Genomic DNA, 7439 nt, shown 5'->3' on the forward strand with positions numbered 1-7439 from the left:
CTGCCAATCTTATCTAGTCTGGACTATCTGTGACTGCAAACCCACAGCAATGCATTTGTCTCTTAAATGCCCTGAAAATGTCTAGTTTATCACTCAGCTGTCAAAGTGGTGGCTCACCAATGCCTCCTCAAGGGCAATGAGGGATATGTAATATATGTTGCCATGCTAAGAATGATAATATTCCATGAATGAACAAAGGAAAAGCACAGGGACATTAAAAAAAATGATTATCTTTGAACACTTTTATTTAATAAGTTCTACATATCCCAAAGATAGGGAGTAATGGGGTTGTTTTGGCAGACACACAAGGATTATCCTATCAGTTGTAAACTGGCACGGGAAGGTTGTACATTGTGAGGGTGGCCTTGATGGATGACCAATGATGGGAGTATGAGGATGGGTCAGCTGGAGGTCATTGGCATAACCTCCAGGAATAAACACCACTAAGGATGGCAACCCAAACCTCACGAATGACAGGAGTTTGAATACTTGTCAATTTATACCCCACTAACCATACCTGAAGACCCATGGCTTTGTAGGATTAATTTTGGCAAAACCATTGATTTTACATTGGTTTTAATCAGCTACCACAATCTGGAAATCCACCTTGGTCCTAGCTGATCTTTTCCAGTTGGTTTTGTTTGCCGCTTACCAATTTTATTGTTTATTTGTGAGTGTAACAGGGAGACACGGATAGCGTTAATAAATGCTAGAATTCATCACATTTTGGGGAGGTGACAACCTAAAGATATTATCACTGGACTGTTAATCTAGAAACCCTGGTAATATTCTGAGGACCCAGTTTTGAATACTGCCACGGCAGATGGTGGAATTTGAATTTTTTTTAAAATCTGTAATTAAGAGTCTAATGATGACTATGAATTCTTTGCTGATTGTTGGGGAACACATGTGGTTCACTAATATCCTTTAGGAAGGAAGCTGCCATCCTTACCTGGTCTGGCCTATATGTGACTCCAGACCCATAGTAATGTGGTTCACTCTTAGCTGCCCTTTGAATTAGGGATGGGCAATAATTGCTGACCTAGTCAGCAACACCCCTATCTAATGAATGAAAATACTGCATATCCTAGCTAAAGTAAGATGCACCCTTCCTTGAAAAGTTCTCTCTCTAACATTGCATGAAGAACTAAACAGTGTTACTGGACAACCATCTATACCAGAATATAAAATGAAGCTGTACAAATAAGTATGCTCTTAATATTGTTGAACATTGACTGTGCTAAATCATTCTTTTTCACAAAACTTCTGATCTGAGGAAGAAGGGCCTAGCAGAGCAGTGTCATCATGAGGGATGGCTACACTGGCTAAGGATTAATGGTTACCCCAGACTCCCAGAGGATTTTCACAGGCTTTTCAGTAACTCGATCTGACCCAATGCATTCCACCAAGTATCAGTTCCGCAGAAGGGTCACTGGACTCAAAACGTTAAGTCTGCTTTCCCCCCTCAGATGCCGCCAGAGCTGCTGAGGTTTTCCAGCAATTTTTGTTTTGTCCAATTTTCTGTTCAACAATTGAAAAAGATAGAAAATCATAGAGTCATAGAGATTTAGAGCACAGAAACTGACCCTTCGGTCCAACTCGTCCATGCTGACCAGATATCCTAAATTAATCCAGTCCCATTTGCCAGCATTTGGCCTGTATCCCTCTAAGCCCTTCCTATTCATATACCCATCCAGATGCCTTTTAGATGTTCAGAGACAGCAAGAACTGCAGATGCTGGAGTCACAGATAACACAGCGTGGAGGTGGATGAACACAGCAGGCCAGGCAGCATCAGAGGAGCAGGAAAGTTGACATTTTGTGTTGGCATCCTTTTTCAGAAAAGGGAAGGGGAAAGGGACCTAGGAAATAAATAGAGAAGAGGGGTGGAGCTCGAGAAGGTAGGTGGGATGGTTATAGGTGAGTGCAGGTAGGCAGTGGTGGGGATTGGTCAGTGGGATGGGAGGAGCGGATAGGTGGGAGAGAAGATGGACAGGTTGTGTCAGGTCAAGGAGGTGGGGATGAGAGGGAGGGTTGGACATGGGATGAGGTCGGTGGTGGGGAGATTTTAAAATTGGTGAACTCCGTGTAAAAACTGAAAGAACTGCGGATGCTGTAAATCAGGAACAAAAACAGAAGTTGTTGGGAAAGCTCAGCAGGTCCGGCAGCATGTGTGAAGAAAACATCGAAGTTAACGTTTCGGGTCAGATGAACCTTCCTCAGAACTGAGTTAGGAAGGATCACTGGACATGAAACGTTATCTCTGATTTTTTCTTGACAGGTGCTGCCATATCTGCTGAGTTTCCAGCAACTTCCGGTGAATTCCATGTTTAGGCCATTGGGCTGTAGGCTCCCGAGGCAGAATATGAGATGCTGCTCCTCCAGTTTCTGAGTGGCGTCATTGTGACGCTGGAGAAAGCCCAGCATGGACATGTCAACCAGGGAGTGGGAGGCAGAGTTAAATTGGTTGGCGACCGGAAGGTGTTGTCGTTTGTCGTGAACAGAGCGCAGATATTCTACGAAACAGTCTCTGAGTCTACGCTTGGTCTCACCAATGTAGAGGAGGCCACATCCGGAGCAGCGGATACTGGAGACCAAGTTGACGGATGTACAGATGAACCCCTGTCTGATATGAAAGGTTTGCCTTGGGCTTTGGATGGAGGTGAGGGTGGGGGGAGGTGTAGGGGCAGGAGTAGCACTTCCTGCGGTTGCAGTGAAAGGTGCCGGGTGTGGTGGGGTTAGTAGGGAGCGTGGAGTGGATGATGGAGTCGCGGAGAGAGTGGTCCTTATGAAAGGCAGATAGGAGTGGGGAGAGAAATATCTCTTTGGTCATGGGGTCAGATTGTAGATGGCAGAAGTGACGGAGAGTGATATGCTGGATGCAGAGCTTGGTGGGGTGGTATGTGAGGACAAGGAGGATTCTGTCTTTATTTTTGTTGGGGGGGAGTGGGTTTGAGGGCAGAAGAGCGGGAAGTGCAAGAGATGTGGTTGAGGGTATTTTTGATCATCGGAGGGGTGAAGTTGCAGTCCTTGAAATAGGAGGACATCTGGGCTGTCCAGGAGTGGAACACTCCATCTTGGGAGCAGATACCATGAAGGCAGAGAAATTGGGAGTAGGGAACGCATTCTTGCAGGAAGGTGGGTGACAGGAGGTGTAGTCTAGGTAGTCAGTGGACTTGAAATAGATGTCAGTTTCAAGGCAGTTACCAGAGATGGAGATGGAGAGGTTCAAGGAGAGGGAGATATCAGAGATGGTCCAGGTGAATTTGAGGTTGGGGTGAGAGGTGTTAGTAAAGTTGATGAACTGTTCAACCTCCTCATGGGAGCACGAGGCAGCGCCAATACAGTCATCAATGTAGCGGAGGAAGAGGTGGGGGATAGTGTCAGTGTAACAGCGGAAAAGTGACTGTTCCATGTATCCTACAAAGAGGCAGGCATAGCTTGGGCCTATGCGGATACAGATGGCTGCCCCCTTAGTCTGTCGGAAGTGGGAGGAGTTAAAGGAGAAGTTGTTCAGGATAAGGACAAGTTCTGTTAAGCGTGTTGTTGTAATGTTGCACTCCCTCTGGCAGCTCATTCCATACAGGCACCACCCTCTGCATGAAAATGTTGTCCCTTAGGTCCCTTTTAAATCTTTCCCCTCTCACCTGAAACCTATGCCCTCTAGTTTTGGACTCCCCCACCCCAGAGAAAAGACCTTGTCAGTTTACCCTATTCATGTCCCCATGATTTTATAAACTTCTATAAGGTCAGTTGAGTTCTTCTAAGATGCAGCTGAACTAAGTTTCCTGCATGGATTTTGTATTGGCAAGCCCAGGCTAAGGTACACAGGAATGGAAGTCAGCCATTCAGCCCCTTTCCTTTCTGCCATTCAATCAGATCATAACTCATCCGTATCTCAACTCCATTTACCGTCCTTGCTTCCACAACTCCATTTGTTAGCCTTGCTTCCACAACTCTCAATCCCCATGCTTCATAAAAATCGATTAGTCACAGTTTTGAACTGAAAAATACGTATCACCATGCTCCATATAGGAGGAAAATTCAACACCTGTGCACATCTCAAAAATCAGATAGGCACTTGATCCATGGGGCAATGCGCTCTTGTGGAGACATAGTGAGTGATGAATCAGTGATGAATCCATGTCTCCCATCCTGACAATGAAAAGTCCACCAACATTTCACCATCAAACCTTGCACTTTAACTTAAAGGCACTGGGAGCTAGCTTGTGGGTTAGCTATCTAGTTGTATCCAATAAAGAGTCAAAGCTTAGAGAACTGTGTGAGGAGAAAGTAAAATTTGATGTAAGACTTTGCATTTATTCTTAAAAAGGCAGGTGACAAGAACTGAATTACCATACTCAGCAGTACAGAACTGTTACTAAATCTCAGTTGAAACCCTGGAGAAATTCAGTTGTGATTCACTTTAACATTGCCAGCCGTACTACACGGCTTCTGTTGTAAAATTATTTCTGCTACATGTAACCATAAGACAAGAAAAATATCACACATCAGATGATGGTTCCAAATTACTTTGTGATTCAAGAAATGCCGCTATACTGTGCCTTTACCTTCAGACATACTCACAAAAATTACAACACAGAGATAGCCCTTGATCACTCTGCAAATAAATCTTAGCCAGTGTTAAGCTCCTGAACTAGTTCCCATCAGCTAAGGGGCTCAGATTAAAATCTTCCAGACTTTGTTTGATTCTGAAATATGCCTGCTTTGATCTTGATGTTTGCCTCTTTGCAGGTGAGGCACATGGTTTTGGGTGGAGTGCAGTATGTGCAGGTGAGAGGGAAGGACATGTATCATGACACACAAGATATTGAAGTATTGTGGCACAAGCTGGACAGTCCTTTCCTGATTGTCATCATTCGCCTGTCTGGAAGTCAGCCAGAATATCCCAGATCAGATTCTTTAGCTCAGACAGCAACGTGGGCAAAAGCTGATCTCAGCCCCCTTGTCAGGGAGGGAGTTAAAACAGTACAACCAACCTGTGTTCCACTCTCCTGTTGGCATTTCGATCAGGCAATGCATGGACCTCAGGCAAGGCTACAGACAGGTCAAGTTGCCAATCTCCACCTTCCCTCCCACTCCCCTCTCATTAATGTTGGCCACAGGCTCACACAGGAGCAATTTAAATTAACGCAGGCTTTGACCCCTGTGCCACTGCTCCACATCACCAATGCGAGGGCAGTGGAGAGCAGAACAAAATCAAAACTTCTCTCTCGTGATTTCCAACATTACCAGCCCTGTGGATCATCTAAGTTCAAGTCAGTCACTTTAAGCTGACAAAGAACAACACTGATTTTAAAGAATGGAGACAGGCCCTTAAATGCATCTATAACATTTGTCACAAATAATCCTGGTGGTCGCGAGCTCTGGATTGTTACCTCTCTCAGGATAAAAGAGCTCCTCCTGAATTGCCTATTGGATTTATTCGTGATTATGTTATCTTTATGGCACCCAGTTTTGACCTCCCCACAACCAGAAACAGCTTCTCTATATCAACCCTGTCAAAACCCACAATAATTGTTAAACACTTCTGTGAGGTCAGCCCTCTGACAAACTGTCTGCTGTCAACTCATGCTCCAAATGTGTACAGTTCATGATGCACAGACTGTATCTTTGTCAGATGTTTTGGAACCCAAGAGTCTGTTTGCCCAGCATCACACAAGCTAAAGCAACTCAAATAACTAATCGTGTTTTTTTTGTAATATAAATACAAAAAACACCATATTTCATTAAATTTCATTTCTGATCTTTTCAAAAACAGAACATTTTGTTCTGCACAGGAATACACTTGCATAAAATTCCCTAAGATCTTTGGGGGTTACTATTATTTTCATTCTTAAAATAAGGCTGCAGACCTGTATAGTGATGTCACCATCCTCCTATTAAATTAATGATTAATGGCCAATACTGTGTAACGAGTGATGTGTTGCTATGGCACCGGCACTATAGCCTGGTACCTTAAGGGTTACGTTGAAGCAGCCTTTTATATATAAAAAAATTCTTCCCCCTCATCAACCCCGTAGCACTTCGCCCCTGCCTTCAGTCAGTACTCCAAGGTTCAGTCAAGGCCTCTAGAAGCGTCTTTAAGGTACTCGAATGAGCTCAGCAACACAGTGGCTTGCACTCAGCAGCTGTGAGAAAGCAACATGAAAACCCAAAGGCACCAACGGACAGCAAGAAAAAAAAACACTCGCGTCTCTTTCCACTGCCCCCAAGTCCTGTCTAAATGCGGGTTGCAATGCACCCTGACTCTGGCTTCCAGACCGATCCCTATCCTTGTCCCCTCCCTACCTCTCTAGCACTCTGCTGCAATATCTTCCCAGCTGCACAGTCTTGTAATATCTCCCGCAGGCACCTGCTTTCAGAGAGAAAGCAAGCAGCGCACTGTAAAAGGGTATTTGATTTCATTCTTTTCCTAAGAACTAAAGGCGGGGGGGGGGGGGGGGGGGGGGGGGGGGGGAAGAGGCTTAGAATAATTCACTGCCAGCAAGGATTCCATCGTTAGTCCAACATGAGAGAGAGTGACGACAGTAGAAAAATATACAGCATTCAGCTTTCCACATAGAATAAAAATGAATTGGGAGGAGGAATAAATGAAACGCTGGCAAGCGATCGGGAGCTTCAGCATCATTAGGCACAGAAATATCCACCTACTCATTGCAAACACACATGCACATCCAGAAATGCGCACACACACACACACACACAGGCCATGTGTCCCCCCCAACCCCGCTCTCACCTGGATAACGGTGTCCTCTGCTTCTCCCAGAGGTAAAGTCATTCAGCACCCCCTCATCCAGGTAGCCACTGAAAAGAAGCCCCATCTGCTTGGCCTTGTCAGGGAAACCATCGCAATAGGACCAGTTCTTCTCTCTCTGGCTATCAAGCAGCAAATTATCATATTTCATGTGTCGTCGCTCCGGCGCTGCTCCGAGCTCATTGGTTGGCGCCTGAAGCAGGAAATGTCAATGGCAATACAACATCAGTGCTGGCTGCTTCACAATGCAGCCGCGACAGACTGGGTTTAGCAGGCTCGGTGCTGAAGGAGTTCAGCTCCTGACCCCGTCTCTCCTCTCTCTCACACACACACAGACACACACACACAGGCTGCTGGCACACAGGCTTGTACGAGAGGAGGCGTGTTTCCTGTTCCCTTTTCGCGAAAAAAAAAGTAAGACACAGAAAGAGGACGTCACTCGATTTGCACTCCACAAGGGTGTCAGCAGATATGTGTCAAAGTTCAGCTCCTCTCGTTTTATTTTCTCAATAAGCTGCATGTGTGTGTGTGTGTGTGTGTGAGGAGATGAGTTACTATGGGGAGACAGAATGGGACATTACCGCCAGTCAATTATCAGCGATTCAAAGCTTATCCCGTACAGGGAAAGCAGCCAAGCAGAATGCAGGGAGGTAAGTACACAA

The 7439-nt window shown here is 45.3% G+C and overlaps 1 protein-coding gene across 2 annotated transcripts in view; it reads right to left on the reverse strand.

The window, feature by feature from the left end:
- The window catches only part of LOC109918665 (transcription factor HIVEP3), a 350987-nt gene extending 343841 nt beyond the window's left edge, over window positions 1-7146 (reverse strand). For both annotated transcript variants that reach the window (XM_048613197.1, XM_048613198.1), the window contains exon 1: window positions 6760-7146. The gene's annotated coding sequence lies outside the window, so the exon portion shown is untranslated. The remainder of the gene's footprint in view (window positions 1-6759) is intronic.
- Between the last annotated feature and the right edge of the window lie 293 nt (window positions 7147-7439).

The sequence above is a fragment of the Rhincodon typus genome, chromosome 27 (genome assembly GCF_021869965.1).
Source record: "Rhincodon typus isolate 14 chromosome 27, sRhiTyp1.1, whole genome shotgun sequence".
NCBI classification, from domain to species: Eukaryota; Metazoa; Chordata; class Chondrichthyes; order Orectolobiformes; family Rhincodontidae; genus Rhincodon; species Rhincodon typus.